The 19,057-nt window shown below is 38.2% G+C and overlaps 1 protein-coding gene and 1 long non-coding RNA gene across 3 annotated transcripts in view; both read right to left on the minus strand.

Moving 5' to 3' along the window:
• The window catches only part of kazna (kazrin, periplakin interacting protein a), an 814,799-nt gene that overhangs the window by 168,425 nt on the left and 627,317 nt on the right, over positions 1 to 19,057 (minus strand). The gene's annotated exons all lie outside the window — the stretch shown is intronic.
• On the minus strand, positions 1,266 to 18,493 carry LOC115422318 (uncharacterized). The gene is made up of 3 exons (XR_003935828.1): positions 18,212 to 18,493; positions 17,882 to 17,885; positions 1,266 to 1,278 (listed from the first exon to the last, which is right to left on the minus strand). It is a non-coding gene; the product is annotated as an uncharacterized LOC115422318 (long non-coding RNA).

Consider the following 19,057-nt stretch of genomic DNA (forward strand, 5'->3'; position numbering starts at 1 on the left):
TTCCTTGTGCCAGTATCACCAGTCACAAGTGTTTGCTCCTGGAGGATTCTGTTGGGTTTCTGTAAACTGGCTTAGAGTCTGGTTTTGACCAACTCTATATGTAAAGTGTCATGAGATAACTTTTTTGTTGCGATCTGGTGCTATATAAATAAAATCTGATTGATTGAGTGATTTGATTGGTTTTCCCCTGTAAGTCGCTTAGGGAAAAAAGCGTCTGCCAAATGCATAAACATAAATATAAACATAATCAACATTTCCTGAAAATTTCATGAAAATCCGTCCATAACTTTTTAAGTTATCTTGCACACAAACAAACACACATGCACGCACACACACAAAGCAAAGTGATCACAATACCTCCTGGCGGAGGTAAAAAAAAACAACTTATGAATTAAAAAAAATATGGTGAGCTGAGAGACAATCCCAATCCATAAAAGACCTGACAAACTGTGAGTCTGAAACTGCAGCACTGTGGTTCTGTTTATCTGTCAAATGTTCATTGTGGTCGGTTTCAGATGCTGCAGCTCTTTCATAATTCATAGTTTGAGTTCTTGTTTGTTCAGTATTAATTGTCAACCTTGTAAATCCAAGCTGGACTGACTGTACATATCCTGACCAAGGAAAACAAAAGTCTCACTTTGTGCAGTAATCTACACCTGGCTTTTCTGCCTCCATCCAGAATAATATACATTATATAGACTAAATGTTGTCTAAAATTAACGTTTATTTGCAACATGGTATAGCAAACTATTACATGATCAAAAACAAATTAATTTTAGCAAAAAAAAAAAAAGTCTCAGTTTTGAATGTCTGGGGTCACCAGTAATTTGTGATGTTAAAATGGGGTCATGAGCCAAAAAGTGTTGGGAACCACTGGGTTAGGGTTAGGGTATGGGGGGGGGGGCGGGGGGGGGGGGGGGGGGCTATGACACAACAACATTTCTCCCTTCATGAAGCGAATGCATGGACTGGAATCCATGTGAGATCCGGCAGACGTCACTCAGGGCAGATTGCCAAAATATATTTCATGGAGCTTTTCATTTGAGATGGGACAGCGGAGTCATTAATAAAAGTCAGAGAGCAGGTCTGTCTGTCTCGCACACACTCATACACTTATCTTTATGGACCGGTGATGGCAAATTCATCAGCGGCTCATGACGGCGGTAACAGCTAAGCTCTGACTGATGAAGGCAGCCTGCAGTGTCTGCTCTGTCTGCAAGTGCTTCACTCTGGATTAGCTAGTCAATTCTCATGAGCAGAACAATCTCCTCGCGCTGCCTGAGGAGATGACAGGGTCACGCTTGATGAAACCAGAAAAAAAAAAAAAAAAAAAAAAAAAACATACCTTGCCCAGGGGCACTCCATCATCGAAATAAGACTTTAATATTCCATATTAACTGAGAAAGTGATGAAGAGAGATTGGGTGATGCGGTGCGATTTACTGATGAGCACACCGCTGTGGAGGAAGTCCCTGTGGTCTTTAGCCGCACATAAAACCATGATTACCCTCAAGTTGGAAGATTACAAAGCAGCTATGAAGATGTCACTGCAGTTTACAACAGCATGCATGTGTGGATGGTTTAGGGCAGGGGTGTCAAACATGCGGCCCGGGGGCCAATTGCGGTCCGCCAAAGGATCCAGTTCGGCCCCTGGGATAGCGTAATAAATTTGCCATTTTTAAAATGTAATAGGCCAATAACGTAATATCTGGCCAACAACGTAATAAAAGTCCTGAACCGATAACGTAATAACTTTTGGCCAATAATGTTATTCCGTTATTGGCTCAGTTGTTACATTTGCAAAGAATTTTTTTTTTACCAGGCCAATAACGTAATAACCAGCCAATAAGTTATCACGTTATTGGCCAAAAGTTATTACGTTATCGGTTCAGGACTTTTATTACGTTGTTGGCCAGATATCATGTTATTGGCCTTTTACATTTTAAAAATGGCAAATTTATTATGTTATCGGCTGTTATTACATTATTGGCTTCTACAGCCCTCTTGTAGAATCATGTACCCTGTCAGCTGGAAATAACACCTGAAAGTGTCCCTTATTTAATTTACCCCGATCATGATTTGTATTATTGTGTGCCTAACCCCCCCAACCCACACACACACACTTTTTTTTTTTTTTTAATAAAAATAAAGATTTTTTGTTTGTTTGTTTTGCTTCATGTTTAGTGGCCAATGCCAACGTTTAAAAAAAAATTTGGTCAGCTGAAGGCTGATATCTACCGCCAATTTTTGACGCTGATATTTAAGTTTTTTTTTTTTTTTTTTTTTAAAGCACATTGACCGTAAAATACAATTAAAACACTCAGATAATAGAAGATTTTCAAGCATGACCTGGAAACAGTTTGAAACTACTGAGTTTAAGCACCGCTTCTTCCAGTTTACTTGTCAACGATGGCTGAGGCGACATCGAAGTGTCACACTGCAAAAATCTAAATCTTACCAAGTGGTATTTTTCTCATTTCTAGTCAAAATTTCTCATCACACTTAAAATAAGACATAATCACCTAAAGAGTAACTTTTCAGTGAGATATAAGAACTGATTTTTAGACAGTAGATCTAGAAAATCTAATTTCAAGGTTGAAAAACACTGATATAAGCCAATTTGACCAGATTTAGGAATATTCCGCTGATTTCTTACAGGGCATTTTTTACAGTGTGGGAAGGTGACAGTATGTAAACCCATTAAAACCCTGAAAAGCACAAACCTGAAGGTGACCTTAGATTTTGCATAGTACAGAACTCCATACGAGAGCGTATTTCCCATGTCCGTCCATCTGTTTGTATCTGTGCTTTGACTCTCTGCTCCCAGTAAACAAACTCCAACCACCCTCTGCAGTCGCTGTTCATTCACATCAGGGCCACTGGAATGACACTGTCACTCAGCGCTTCACCCACTCCCCTCCAGTCACTCAGTGCACATCCACCAGTCTATGATGTAACATCCCACAATCTGACATCCACATGCTGGCAAGCCTATTTCATGCTTCAGGTCCTTGGAGTAATGGGGGCTGAACTTGTGTGAGCGAGGGCTTAGAACAGAGCTTGACAGTGAGCAAAAAACTGATCAGAGCCAAAGATAGACGCTTATCTAAGCCGCATTCCACCTCCATCCGTGTCCGATGGATGGACACGGATGGCATCAAACGCACCGGTCACAACTTGTACTGCGACGCTTGTTCGAGAAAAGATGCAGATAGAACGCATTGTTAAAGACGCAGGTTCTGCAGTAATGAACCCTTTCAGGACGACTGTGTCTCTGGTGCTACAGTTTTGCATATACATCAGCGTTTTTCAACCTTGGGGTCAGGACCCTATGTTGGGCCACCTGAAATTTCTAGTATTTGATAAAAATAAAAAATGAAAATTACTGATTAAAAAAAATATATGGTGAGTTGACAGAGACAATCCCAATCTGTAAAAGACATGACAAACTGTGAAGCTGAAACTGAAGCTGTGGTTCTGTTTATCTGTCAAATGTTCATTGTGGTCAGTTTCAGATGCTGCAGCTCTTTCATAATTCATAGTTTGAGTTCTTGTTTGTTCAGTATTAATTGTCAGCCTTGGAAATCCAAGCTGGACTGACTGTACATATCCTGACCAAGGAAAATCAAATTCTCATTTTGTGCAGTAATCTACACCTGGCTTTTCTGCCTCCGTCCATAGTAATATACACTATATAGACCACAGGTGTCAAACATGCGGCCCGGGGGCCAAATCTGGCCCGCCAAAGGGTCCAGTCCGGCCCTTGGGATGAATTTGTGAAATGCAAAAATTACACAAAGATATTAACAATCATTTTAGTTCAGGTTCCACATTCAGACCAATTCAAGCTCAAGTTGGCAGGACCAGTAAAATCCTGTCATAATAACATATAAATAATGACAACTCCAAATTTTTCTCTTTGTAAACGTAAATATTTTCATGTATTTCCACTAAAACAAAGAATAATTTCGCAAAAGATGTTAATTTGTTGATCCACTGTGATCTGTACGTTATAATGTACATATGTAAAATGATAAACTGAGGCAGAATATTGTTAAAATTACATTTATTTTTTCTGTTGGTTCATGTTATTCACATTGTTTGAAAGGATAGTTTGTAGATGTAAACCTTTTCATAATGTAAATTTACTTTTTTCACTCTTAAACATAGAGAAAAGTTCAGAGTTGACATTATTTATATATTATTATGTCATTATTTTACCGGTCCGGCCCACTTCAGATCAAATTTAGCTGAATGTGGCCCCTGAACTAAAATGAGTTTGACACCCCTGATATAGACTAACTGTCGTCTAAAATTAACATTTATTTATGTATAATTAATTTTAGAAAAAAATAAATTCATTCATTCATTCAAAATGGGGTCACGAGCCACAAGGTTGGGAACCACTGATATATATACACTCATTCAAATTACCGTAACTCCTGAACCGTTTGTGCTGTTGACAAAATTCAAACATCATCAGAAAGCTGAGATTCAGAGTTCCAAAGGATTTTTTGCCACTTCATTGCAAAAACAACACAAGTGGTTCCAGGCACAACAAACCCCGCCCCTCGCATGTATTGTAGCTTATTTTGGCATCGATCCAGCTGATATCATCATGTCTATACGTGTGCTGATGTATTCTGGGTCAGTGGCAATCTGTAAACCCAATTTGGTATGAATTCAACCAATAGTTTTTCTGCTACAGACATGTGAAATTTTGTCCATTATAAGTAAATGGGAGAAAAAAAAGACTGAAAAAATTCATACAAAATTTGAACTTTGACGAAACTTTTCCAAAAATGTAATGACATCGATTCTGGGTCAGTGGCAATCTATGAACCCATTCGGTTTTAATTCAACCAGTAGTTTTGCTGCTACAGACATGTGAAATTTCACCCATTAAAAGTAAATGGGGAAAAAAAGATTTTAAAAATTCATCAAAAATTTGAACTTTGACCTACTGTTCCCAAAATCTAACCACATCTCTTTTGGGTCAGTGGCAGTCTATAAACCAAATTTGGTTTGAATTGAACCAATAGTTTTGCTGCTAGACTGTTAAAAAAAAACCCAAACCAAACCAAAACAATACCCCTTGCTTTCCCTTTTGGGATGGGTGGGATGTGGGGTGTAATAGGTAAATCTAGGTGTCCTGTTTTAATGGTAGTCTTTATAGGGTTCAAAATGAAGTTCAGATCACAAATCTAAGATTTATCTGGACAGATTTCTCAACATCTTCTTTCTGGTGTCCTTTTACAGTTACATAACCAGTCCTCGATCTCAGTTTCACAGTCTGTTCTTGTTCCAAATTGACAGTAATCCATCAAAACACTGTTTGTTTTGAAGTCTGTCTCCCGTCTACGTCGTAAAAAACCACAAATGGTGAGATTATAGTGGTTTCGGAGGCTGCAGATGGACCGATAGACCGGACAGATTTTCACTTCTCTTCTTCGTTGAGATTAGCAGCGCAGTTTTTCCAGGAAAATGAGAGTAGTAATGCCTCTCAGGTCGTGACAGTTGGATAGAAGAAAAAAAGAAAAAAAGAACATGACAGATACAAGGACAGATGGATGAATGAAGGCACTGACGAGACACTGCGGGATGAATTAGAGTCTGAAAATGAGCTAAAAGGAACACCTTAAAGCCACATCAAAAGGACGCCTGGCCTGGCTGCGATCCTTCTCCCAGATCTTCTCATTAGCGCTGCGCCATTCACCGTCCTCTTGGTTCTATATTAACTGGCATTCAGATTCAGGTGGCAAATAATGCAGCCCAAAACACACAAAGAGCTTTCACTTTGCAGGATTCACTAATTGCAAGAAACGACTCGGTTATTTTAGAGGGGAGTTAATTACATATACTTCGCTGTTTGGGTTGATACGCTAATGAACTGACGCTTTGCCAAGGTGATTCCTTGAGATACAAGTTACCATTTGGGATTTCATTTCGGACGGCTCAGACCGGACACGATGGGGGTATTAATTGGTTGCTTAAGGCGACGCAATAATTGCTGCCGCGCTCGTGCTTGATGCGCTGCTCTCGCATTAACATGTGAATAAAAACATGTTATTGGTTTCCCCTCGTGATGTAAAACAGACTGGTTTTTCAATGCACAGGCTTTGAACAATTTACTTGTTTTGCAACATCTTTTTGGTTGCATTTGGTATTATGGTTGCCTCATTTTCTGCGGGTGTTACTGGTGAACAAGGTTACAATAGTTTTGGATTTTTCATTGTAGTTTAGTTTTAGTTAGTTTAGACTTTTTTCCCCCTCTAATTCAGTTAGTTTTAATACGTTTTTAGAGCATGTTTGTTAGTTTTTATTAGTTTTCGTTTTCTTCTAAATGTTTAGTTTTAGTATTAGTGCTGGGCAGTGATTAGAATTTTTAATCGCAATTAATTGCGTGGATTTCTGCGATTAATCACGATCAATCACATAGTTATATGGGGGGGGGGGGGGGGGTTGCCGGCATCAACAGTGTGTATTGCCTTTAAGTGATATTTCAGACTCGAAGTACTCTGGTGATTAAAAAAAAAAAAAAAAAAAAAAAGTCCACATGTCAGTGCTTCCAAACAACTGTGTCCTTCTCAACCCCACCATCTGAAGACATTTAAAATGAAAATGTCCATGGAACAGACCAGTACTTTTCTCCATGTTTATGCTCACACCAGTTTATTTCCGGTTGTGAGTGATTGACAGGAGTCTTAAGCCCACTAATAAGTACTAATACTAATAAGCCCAATAATATGTGATATTCAGATGTTAAAAGTAAGCAAAGGGGGCCCTCTAGTGGTCGGAATAAGTTGCACTAATGTATGTTTTGTCCTTGGGGTGTTCCCGTAGTCAGTTCGGACATAAGAAGGAACTAACAGACACGTTTCTTTCACTCTGTTTGTATGGCCCCAGAAACGTTTGCCTGTGAGTATTTTATGTTCAGATGTTGTCAGAATGAATAGTATTAAATATCTCTGATGTGAACCTCTGTTGCTGGATAAAAAGACGTTGTAAATCTTAAATTAATCTATAAATGCTAATCGTTAGCATGTCTATGGATTTTCCTATTGAAGTTAGTATCGAGCTAGTGATCTTTTTCCCATTCATTTAAATGTATAATGCCATGTAAATATACTCAGGCAGTGAACAGAACTGAGACATATTTTGTTTGTATGTTGCAGTTTTACGGTGAGTCTACAGTAAAAGATTTGGAGAGAAGTTTTCAGCGTCCGGCTTTTCTTGGGAAACCTGTTGTCTATCTGCCGAGCTAATCACTACACGCACACAAGCAGAGGCAGAAGAATATGAGTTAGAATAAAAAGGCATTAACGTGAGATAAAAAAAAAAACAACTTGTCGGCGTTATTTAATGAATGCGTTAACGCGGTAATAACACGTTAACTTGCCCAGCCCTAACATATATATATATATTCATAATTTCTTTCCTGCTACTTTTTGTTCTGCTTAAATGGATTGACTGGAACACCCAATAATTTCCCCCTGGTATTAATAAAATATTCTGATTCAGATTTTCAGTGGGTCTTCAAAATGTAGTGGATATGATCAAAAAGGCTAGCACTGGCAACAAACTGTAAAACACTCTGGCAGGAAAAGAGTTAATGCGATAATGATTACAGTCTGTGGATACATCGCACTCATTTGTTGGTAGCTTTGATAGATGGAAGGTAGAAATCTTTGGGGTTTTTTTTCCAGTTCATTTACATTTTTACACACCCAGAGCAGTTTCCATCAAAACTAAACCTATTTAACATAACATGAAGTTGCCCTTAAGTTCTGATGTTTAGTATGAGTTAATACTAAATGATACCTGGCATGTCGCAGTCATTGACATAAAGATACTGAGGTCTGGGCTGGTACCGAGAACTAATAACACACAGTGATGTTGAATAAAAACCCTAATGATATAGTAGAGGAAGCCAAACCAAACTTATTTCCTTTAAATGTTTTGACTAAAAATGATTAAAACGATGAGATGAATGAGTTTTTGACTCTACTGGTTGCAGCTCTAAATCCTACGACAATAATCCTTGAAATGTATCATCATCATCCTCTTACGTGGATGAATAAAGTGGCTGAGACAGGTACTGATGTGCTGGGATGTGTGTTTTTGTGCATACATGACAAATGACCTTTGCTGCCGAAAGCTAACGGTGCTGCTATTTATAGTCGGGGCCAAAGTGAAGAGCCCACACACTGTGTCGCCATGGATATTTGATCAAACCACGGGCCAGTCCACAAACACAGATCACACCTGGATGAGGTGTCGGCGACCACTGTGCTGAAGTGCACAACAAACACGCTACGCCTCTAAAAATAAAGCCAAACAGCAGTGTTGGGAGCTGGGGCGCTGTGAAGGGGGGGTAAACATGACTAATTCATGGGGCCCGGCATTTGTGGGGGGCCCATAGAGCAGTGGAGGGGGTCCAGTGGATACAGGTTAGAAGTGGTGAAAATTTCGTGTAAGATCAGCTGTTTAATAGAGGAATCGCAGCTGGGAGTCCAACAGGATATCCTGAATAGCATACACGCCACTTTGAATTGGCGTGTTATCTGTACGCATTATAAGCTTTCCGCCTGTATGTTCACGCCGCGTAAAATAACATGCGATTACATGATTAGAGGCTAGGATTAGGGTTAGGGCAGTGTTTCTCAAAAAGTGGGGTGGGCCCCCCCGGGGGGGCACGAAGGCTTGCCAGGGGGGGCATGGGATCATTCCTAGGTGTTTATTTTTTCTTCAGGTTCGAACATGTAGCAGGTGGAACTAATGTTTTAGCATTGGAGCACCCTGGACTCTTTTAAGGGACGAACAACAAACAAATCTACTGCCATGGTGATCTGTCACTAGACTAGACAAAGAGTTTAGGTTTGGAGAGTGGACAAGGATTGGACTGGAAAAAAAAAGTGCAATGTTTCTGTTTTTGCACAGTTTGTACAGTTTGCACTTTGATGTTCTGAGATATGCAACGGAAACGGGCTCATTGCAGCCTCTGATATTGTTAAAATGTTCATCTTTGTTACCAAAATGTGTTTGTTGTTCTAAAAAAAAAGTACCTTATTGTCATAGTTGTAAGATTATTACACATTTCCTATTTTTATTTTGAAAATAATGTCTCAGGGAGCAGTCTTGTTGAGTTCATTTGTATTGTTCAATCAAAAGTCTACGTTATTTTTAATTTGCACAACAAATTATTCAAGGAAAAGCAAAAAGCATTGTTACGATATTGATGTTTCTTTCAATAAAAGTAATAACTGCACCACAGGTACAATGCTCCAAAGGGGGGCCCGACAGAAAAAGATTGAGAACCACTGGGTTAGGGGTTAGCAGTTAGTGATTAGCGCAATTAGCGGCAAAGGTTAGGGGTTAGGGTTAGGTTTAGGTTTAGGCTTAAGGTTACGTAAACGTAAACCGGAGATCTTGGCGTACATTGACAATATCAAATGGTGTTGAACAACACGCTAAAGCAGGGGTGTCAAACTCATTTTAGTTCAGGGGCCACATTCAGCCTAATTCGATCTCAAGCAGGCCAAACCATTAAAATAACAGCATAAAAACCTATAAGTAACGACAACTCCAAGTTTTTCTCTTTCTGTTTGTTCATGTTATTCACATTTTTTTGAAGGATAGTTGGTCAATGTAAACATTTTCATCGCATAATGTAACTTTTTTCGTTCTAAAACATAGAGGAAAGTTTGGAGTTGACATTAATTATATATTATTATGTTATTATTTCATTGGTCTGGCCCACTTCAGATCAAATTTGGCTTAATGTGAAAAATGAGTTTGGGAGAGGGACCACCAGTTGAATAGCCCTGTTGTAAGGTACGGGATTACTTTTAAATAACAGAACCAAGTAATCTGTAATGCCTTACAGTTTGGAAGTAACTTGCACAACACTGTCAGACAGATGAGAATGATGATGTGCACCGCAGACGACAGCGTAAAGACGACAGAACAACTCCATGAAAGTTTTGAGATGACATAAAAAAAACACTATAACTCTGAAAAATGTATCTAATCATCTTGGAGTTTCATTTCTTGACAGTTTTTCTAAATGGGCAGAGCTTTGGCTGATAGATTCAGTAAATAAAGCTGCCAGACTGAGAATCTGTCTGTGCATATCTGAGTTTCTTTTGCAAAAAAAAAAAAAAAATACAATGACTTCCACAGAACAACTTTTGTCATCCATCCATGTATATTTGATGAGCTGGATCTGGAATGGACAGTGTCTAAAAACAGCAGACGGTGAGCCGATTTGTGACAGTGGCCAAGTAAAAGTTAAACGCGATAAAGTATTCGAACAGACGGAGATGGACTGGATTTAATAGAAGCTGCAATCAGCCCCCGCCTTAATGAACGACTAAATGACTCGGTGCACTCACACAGCGCTGGAAAACACAAGCGCCTGATGATAACATTTTAACCCTTTCATGCATGACATCCACATTTGTGGACACATAGTTTAAGCTCATTTTCCAAAGGGTTATAAAGGCAATATGGTCCAAACCACATGGGTGTCCCCTCTATAGACCCTAAGCAATACAATGAAAAGAAGTGTCATCTTAGTTTTAGAATTTAGACTGCTCTGTGATCTCATAAAGTTATCGTCCTAAGACTCACCTATGGGTTTTCTGTCCATGTTTGTAGACAGGAGTCATATCTTTATACAAAAAACCCCCCAAAAACAAACAAAAAACAGCTGTCCACCGCAATGGACATTCCATAAAAATTTTAAAATGTGTGAAAAAAATATTGCATCACGATGTTTCCAATATAGGCAATTATTTAATTAAAAAAAGCCAAAACTCAAATATTAAATATCTTTTTAATTAAACCATATTTTAAAAAAAAGTTCAAAATGCATTTCAACTTTAGCCTAATTTTGAGTTATGAAATCAATCTAAAAAAAAAAAAAAATCTAGATCATGTTTCTCATAATTCATGCATGAAAGCGTTAATTTTTGAAGCAAAGAAACATGCATTTACTGATATACTGTGTGAAAACTATGAAAAAAAAAATGCCGCTAATCTGATATTTTCTCACATTTTCGCATACTCTAATACAAGCTATTACTCACTCCATGGAGATAATATGCAAAAAAAAACCAAAAAAAAAAACCTTTTTGTTTCAGAAAACTGTTAATTTACAGTCTAATGACAACTAGCAATTAATTAATTAATTTATTTATTTTGAACATGCAAAAAACAAACAAACAAACAAACAAACAAAAAAGCAAAACAAAATAAAAACAAAATAAAACATTCAAATGGACAGAATCCATTTCCAAGCACATAGAAGTCTGAATTTTGCATGGTCGAAAAGGAGTAGGAAGAAGTATAAACTAATTAATTTACACTCAAATATGTTAGTGCAGATCAGGTTTATCAAGAACAGCAAAGTTACAGTAATTGTATGAATTGCAGTGTATGACATGGTGCATAAGCGTCCACTGTGTTGGCTGATATGGAACTAAAACAACAAAACCCATGAAGATACAAGTAAGTAAATAGGAAGTAAATTTTATTTATTGAGCACTTTTCACAGACAGAGTCACAAAGTGCTTTATCAATTCAGCTATTCTACAAGAGAACAGATGTAGACTAGCTGTCCACTGTAGTGACCACTATGCATGAAAGGGTTAACATTATCTTAGACTTCGCCGTAAGAGGCAGCGGATTATCTTTAACTCAATCCACATTGTCTGTCACAATAGGAATGAAGTGGTTGGCACCCTAGGGAGCTGCCTGCTGCATCCACCTGCAGCTCTGGCACTGAAAGAAGACAATTACACACACTCACACACACACACACACACACACACACACAACGCTAGGACGGAACTCAGTAGATTCACGCAATTATGCTGTCAAACCCAACTGGCCAAAGCACAGGTGTCAAACATGCAGCCCGGGCAAGGTTATTATCGTTAACGAAAACTAACGAAATGCCAAAAACTAGAATTGTAAAAACCGTTTCGTGAACTGAAATAAATAAAAACTATAATTAAAAGAAAAAAAAAAAAACGATAACTAACTGAAACTGTATTGTGTGTTTACAAAACTAACTAAAACATGTAAAAATCCTGGATAAAATTCCCTTCGTTTTTGTCTTTGTCAGTGTCGGATTGATATGAAATCGATTTATTTCCCTCAAGCAATTTTAGCTAGCGGCACCAAATGATATTTAACGGTCCGTCACTTGTGGTTTAGAGTCGTCTTCTGGTCCCCACTCTACCTGGAAACATGGAGACTAAAGTTGGGGGAAAGCAGCAGAGTCCTGTCTGGGATTTACTTGAATATGACGACAGAGAAGAAGAGAAAAGATATAAAGAAACTAAAACTAAACTAAAACCAAGGATTTAGAAAATAACGAAAACGAATAAAAACTAGCAAACCTGCTCTAAAAACTAATTAAAACGAACTGAATTAGAGAAAAAAAAAAGTCAAAACTAAATAAAACTACGTGAAAATGAATGAAAAATCCAAAACTATTAGAACCTTGGGCCCGGGGGCCAAATCTGGCCCGCCAAAGGTTCCGTTCCGGCCCTGCAGGATGAAAGTGCAAAAATGAACCTGAACAGTCCAGGTTTTCCAAATCATTTTGGTTCAGGTTCCACATACAGACCAATGTGATCTACAGTAAAAATAACAACACAATAACCCATAAATAATGACAACGACAAATTTTCTTTCTGAAAAATTATGTGGAAAAAATTTAAGTTGAAAAAATAACATTACACTGTGAAAACATTTACATTTACAAAACTATTCATTCACTATTTTTTATTTTTTATTTTTTTGTAGTTTTGTTTGTTTTGTTTTGGGGTTTTTTTCTCTCTCTTCTGCCCAGTTTACTCAGTTCTGGTTGTAGTTATTGCCACCATTATAATTGTCTCCATGGTTGTTGCTGTTTGTATTGTTGATACTTTCTTGTGAGGGTCTTCTCCACCTTCTTCTCTCTTGTTCTCTCCCCTTCTTCTACCCCCCCACCCCCACCCCCACCCCCCATGTCAGGTCCGGCATCGAAATGTAGTTCAACTAAACTCATAATAGACACAGTAGAATATCAAGGGGCGCTTCATGTACTTTGTGAGGTTGCCCTTGGCAAAGCAAATTTGTTCAGCACCAAAAGGAACCAGATAACCATTCTGCTGTTAGGACGCTGGACAAGACAAGTAGGAAAAAAAAAAAAAAAAAAAAGTAGTGTGAGATACTCCCTGGTAAAATGTCCAAATAAAAGAGGATACACAAGCAAAGGTGTGAGAAAAATTGGCAATGATGACTGGGAGTACAGTTGGTGTCGGCTGCTGCCTTATCGGTACAGACAGCTGCCTGTCAGCCAGCTGAGCCCATTAAAGCTAAAAAAAGAAGAAAAAAAAAACAAAAAAACAAACTATTCATCCAAATTGGATGTTGACCAGTATTCAAGTCACTATTTGTTGTATTATTGTCTGTCGATTATTATTTTGTTATTTACTGTCATTGCTGTTTCAAAATTCAGAGGGGGTCCGTGTGTGTGTGTGGGGGGGTGTGTGTTGAGGGTTTATGCTCAGGGGAGACCCACACAATGTTACCAATTCATGTCAGAAAAGATATAAATTCATATAAATTCAATAAAGATGTGTGTTAAAAAAAAAGAAAAAAAAAAAAAAAAAGACTTCAGTTGTTGTTAAAGGGAATATTTTCCTCTTTACCATCGCCACCTGCTGGTCAGTTTGATTTATCATTAAACTCATCTTCTGTGTTTTCATACTGTGATATTCTGTATTATTTCAAGTTCAAAACACACCATCTTTTATTAACTAAATTTGAGAAGTTGAACTTTTATCAGTGTGGGTCATGTCTTGCTGATAGTGGGTCCTGAAGCCGGACCAGTTCAGAACCACTGATCCAAACCCCAGCTGTGTGGATCTAAGTCTGACTGAACTGATCTGAGGGTTAGTTGTTCCACAGATGAGGCTCTGATGTGATGCTGATCAAAACCAGATCTCCTCTCAGTTCCTCTGCTTGGATTTTACCAACAGAACAGGTGATTAAACCTAACGTGGTTGCTATGGTTACGAGAAACACCGGCCACGTGACCAGCTTTATCCGGCACCGGTTTGCACAGACAGACCGCACACGACCGCCGCCGCCGTAATCACGGACGATGTCAGACAAACGTGAGAAGGAAAGATGAGCAGCTGAGCGCTTCTGCAGGTACACGACCGCACCTGGGCTTAGGTACAGACGGCCGCCGTAGCCTCCGGGTGTTTGTTTTGCTTTGAAAACACAAAAGTGTGTCACTACCACACCTAAGGGCTTTGGCTTGAAGGATGAATGTGACCTCCTTATAAATATATATAAATAACTCAGTTTGACCAGTTTTGTGTTGCGTTTTTGGGTCAGTAGCTCATGGGATAGTAACAGAAACATGCATCTGGCCCATCTGGTGAACTTTGACCTTTGGCCTGAAATAGCTCCAGGTAAAAGTTCACTGTAGATAAAACGCAGGAAATTCACAGCAAAACTGTTTAAAGGAGAAACATGTCTAAGCTGCTGTGACTTTAACCCATACAGACCCAGTACTACTGTTGAAGGATTTTTTTTCTCTATATTTGACTTTTCTTAAGTCATTTATCATCATTTTTTATGAAATTATACTCTGTATTTTTTTTTTTTTTTGTGAAAATCAAATATTTTCCTATATTTAATTCACTGGTCATGTGCATGTTCATAAAAGCTCAGTTATTATATTGAAAACAGAGACAACTGAAGAAAAAAATGACTGTTGAGGAACAAAAATGTAAAGTTAACAGTTTTCACTTTATACTCCTTTAGTTCAAGTATTTCAATGACTTTTTCTGCAAAATACATCATTAACTGAACATAAACTGAAGATTTAATCTAATATTATGCCGAGTATTTTGCATTTTTCAGTGAAAATCAAGTGTTTTCCTACATTTAATTATTAAAATATGACTTTTCTACAAAATACATCATGAACTGAACATAAACTGAACATTTATTCTGATATTACACTCAGTATTTTGCATTTTCCAGTGAAAATCAAGTACTTTCCTATATTTAATTAATAAAATATGAGTTTTCTGCAAAATACATTATGATCTGAACATAAAGTGAACATTTATTCTAATATTACACTCAGTATTTTGCATTTTTCAGTGAAAATAAGGTATTTTCTTATATTTAATTCACTGATTCATTAGATCTCAAATTAAAGTTGAGGGTAATTTTAGCAAAAACAGAGAAAGTGGAAGAAAAAGTGACTTCTTCAGTAAAATCTATCATTAACTGAACATAAAAACAAGTGTGTCCATCCACTGTCATTGATCCAACTCCATGGGTTTTATTGGTGCAACAATGTTGTAGAAGATGACGGTGTTTCCACGGTAACTATGGAGCCTCTGAACGTCCAAATGGGTCAAATCTGATGACCATGAAAAGATGAATAACTGTATTTTACATCAATTATTTACATGTATCAATACGAATAATGGATTATTATATCTTTTAGAACAGTAGATGCTTCTCAGTTATCAGTGGCTGTTTATGGGTTAAAGGTAAAAAACTCATGAAAGATTCTCCATCCATGTGTTAAACCTCTGAAACAAACTGCAGCCGCCAACCTGAAACCTGAGTGTTTACAATGGAAACAGAACACAATGCTCCTTTTCTGACGTGAAGTCATAAAAACATTGTTTGCAGACAAACAAACACTGTCCAAACCCTGAGATCTAGTCACTGACTGGGAACCAAACCTGTTCACAGACTGACCGAGCTGACACCGGTGTCCTCAAACGCATCACGACACACAGTTCAGTGGGTGCTGATACTTTAATAGTAGGTTGAATGAATCCCGACTGACCAGAGTCACATCAGCAGCATCTATGTCAAGGTTAGACTAGTTGAATTTAGACTGTGGACTAGAAAAGCTACTGCAGAAAGAATGAAAACATCCTCATCCATGTGCAAAAGGAAGTCAGAAGAAGTAGGTCTGACCAGTTTAGGTCTAATCCTTCACAGTTACCGTTATATTTAACATATTTATAGTCACATGACTGATATGAAAGGGCTTCTCCAACTATCTGTCATTCTCTTTTTCTTCACAAACAACAAGAAACAGGAACACAAGATACAGGAAATAAACACAGCCTTAAAAGACACACACACACACACACACACACACACACACACACACACACACACACACACACACAGACATACACACACACACACACACACAAAACTGAAGTAAATGTGTTTTAAGGTTAAAGTCAGTATTCAGTTTGACCTCTGACCCCATGACAAGAAGCAGCGCAAACAATTAGAAACATCTGACATGTGTTGAATGAACCCTGGTGGAAAAGATCAATGAAAATAATGTAATAAATATCATATTGTCTGAACAAAAGGGTTAAAGACATGTTAAATACAAAGGGAGGTCAGACTAAATATGACCACTAGAAACTGTCGACTGAAACCTGAATGTTTTGTTTATTTTTGTCCAATTTGTTGATTATTTCCTTCTATTTCTTAATTATTTGTATTAATTTTTACTCACTTTGTTGATTATTTTATTCATTTTATTATTCATTTGTTCATTTTGTTGATGTTCTCTGTTAACTTTTCCTTTATGTGGATGTTTTTTTTTTGTTTTTCAATTTGAGGCTCATTTTGCTTAGTTTTGTTAAATTTGTTCTCATATTGTCTGAATGAAACCTGATTATTTTGTTAATTTTTGTTCAATTTGTTGACTATTTTCTTTGCTTTGTTGACTATTTTATTAATTTTATTTTCAATTTGTTCATTTTGTCAATATTTTCTGTTCATCTGGCCTCATTTTTTATATTTGTGGCAGAGGCGATTTCTCACAGACTGCAAGGGAAGCTCGGCTTCCCCTAAAATTATGAAAATTAAATGGTTAAAATCTGTACGGTTGTGTTGACATTTCATTGACTACAAATGTGTTAGAACACGTTCATCTTCCAGACGAGTTCATTCAGAATCAGCTTTATCACAAACCAACAGACTGGATGTTGTTCACTTCTCCTCCATTCCCGTGTCTCTGTTTTCTCCTCCATCTCTGCTCAGTGCATTTGTCCGTAGACGCTCAGCGTCCATGCACTTCAATGGGACTGAGTGGAACAGTTTTTTTTCATTGCCTCAGAACTGGACGGTAATTGGATAAATGCCACAATGTTGTCCCGCCCCCCGACGCTCGGCGTCTCTGGGGGTGAATGGAGTTGTGGGCGGAGCTCGGCTGGGCTGGACGCCATGCTTCCACGTGCTGATTGGAGGATCAGTCGAAAGGCTGAGTCTTGTTTGATTGACAGCTGTTTTCAGATCTGCTCCTTCACTGACACAGTTCAGTTTAATACTGTCACACATTCTGCTGTGAAATCAGAGAAACCACTATGAAATTACTTGTTCATTTCTTGCACTGTAAATAAAACACACTCATTGTACTTCCTTGTTTCAATTTAACATAATTTCAACGTTTTCTTGTTTACTTGGTACGATAAAGTCACTGACCATTTTCTTAAAAGGAACGGAGGGACGAATTTATGTTTAAATAACTTGACTGTTTTTTTTTAATGTGAGCCGACAATGAGCTTCCCCTGTCTGAAAGACGAGCAGCCGCCACTGAGACAAATGCATATGTATAGACGTTAGAAGTATAATAAACCAACTAAACTAGGACTTTTACACAGTTCTGTACATGAATGCAGCAGTAAAATGAATCCAACTCATCATGAGTAACAGCCAAACACACACCCAGGGACCATTTCTCTACTCCAAGAATATGAATAACACCATATTTCAGCTTGAAAATACTAATACTAAACCAACAACCTAAAGCTTTGCACAGGACTGCACATGCAAACAAACTTTAGTCTGAAATGTTCACTCATGTCAGTGCTGAAAAGTCAACAGTGAACATTCGAGTCACTGCCGAACGCACAGTGGGTTAAAGTCTGCTAACGGCTCAGCGACAGAACAGGTGACTCAGTGGGCGACATGACACCTGCCAACATGTGAACGCACCTTTCTTTCCTCAAGCTGGAACACACACGAGCATTCACTGCATAAAACACCAGAGAACACGTTGACTTTACTTCTGTTTTTTTTTTTTTTTTTAATCAGTAAACCCCTGAAGGTCACGGCCCAAACACCAGCTGCCACATGTCGTCACTCACCAGACTTTCCCTGCTCGCCGTCTGCCTTCACCCCCCCCTCTGAGGGGAGTTTTCCAGTGGATTCCAGGATCTGTCAGGTGTGTGCTGGAGACTTCAAGGACAGACTGAAATGACCAAATCCACACCTAAACCCGTTCAGGTGCAGCTTTAACTCAAACCTCCACCATTTCTAGAGGTTCTCCCTCTTCTCTTAAAAAAGTCAAGTGTGGTTGACCAACAGGAAACAGATCCAGGGGCTGTCGGCCGCTCTGTGTACCTGTTCAAGGCGACTCCCAGGGCTTCAGTGATACAGTACACCCAGGCCCTCCCCCCTCTGCTCCAATGGTTTACCAGGTAAGTGGGAGGAGCCTGTCAGGATTTTCCCACATTACTCAAACACACACACACACATTATGAGGAGGGGGAGGAGCCCAGTGAAGGTGTGTGTTTCCAGGCAGGTGAGCGTCCATGCATGTGTAGTTCAACACCAGCAACAGGTCTGCCAGCTGCTGATCGCCCCAGGGTGTCGTTAACCTAATACCTTTACCGCAAAAAAAAAACAAAACAAACAAAAAAAAACACTCTGTCCATGAAATCCTGTTAACTCTTTATGGTTCACTCATAGAAATACTCTGAAATTTAAATTTCAACCTTATTGTGTTCTTACAGGTCATAACAATATATTACTTTGGGGAAATTTTTCAACTTTTTTTATTGTTATGTAGAAAATCAAGGTTAATGAAGTTACCGTATTTGGTTCCTTACCCATAAGGTGCAAAAAAAAAAAAAAAAGATAAAAAAAAAAAAAAAAATTGAACCTTATTGTGTTATTAGAGGTCATAACAATGTATTACTTTTGTGAAAATT

Source organism: Sphaeramia orbicularis, chromosome 7 (genome assembly GCF_902148855.1).
Source record: "Sphaeramia orbicularis chromosome 7, fSphaOr1.1, whole genome shotgun sequence".
Classification (NCBI taxonomy): domain Eukaryota; kingdom Metazoa; phylum Chordata; class Actinopteri; order Kurtiformes; family Apogonidae; genus Sphaeramia; species Sphaeramia orbicularis.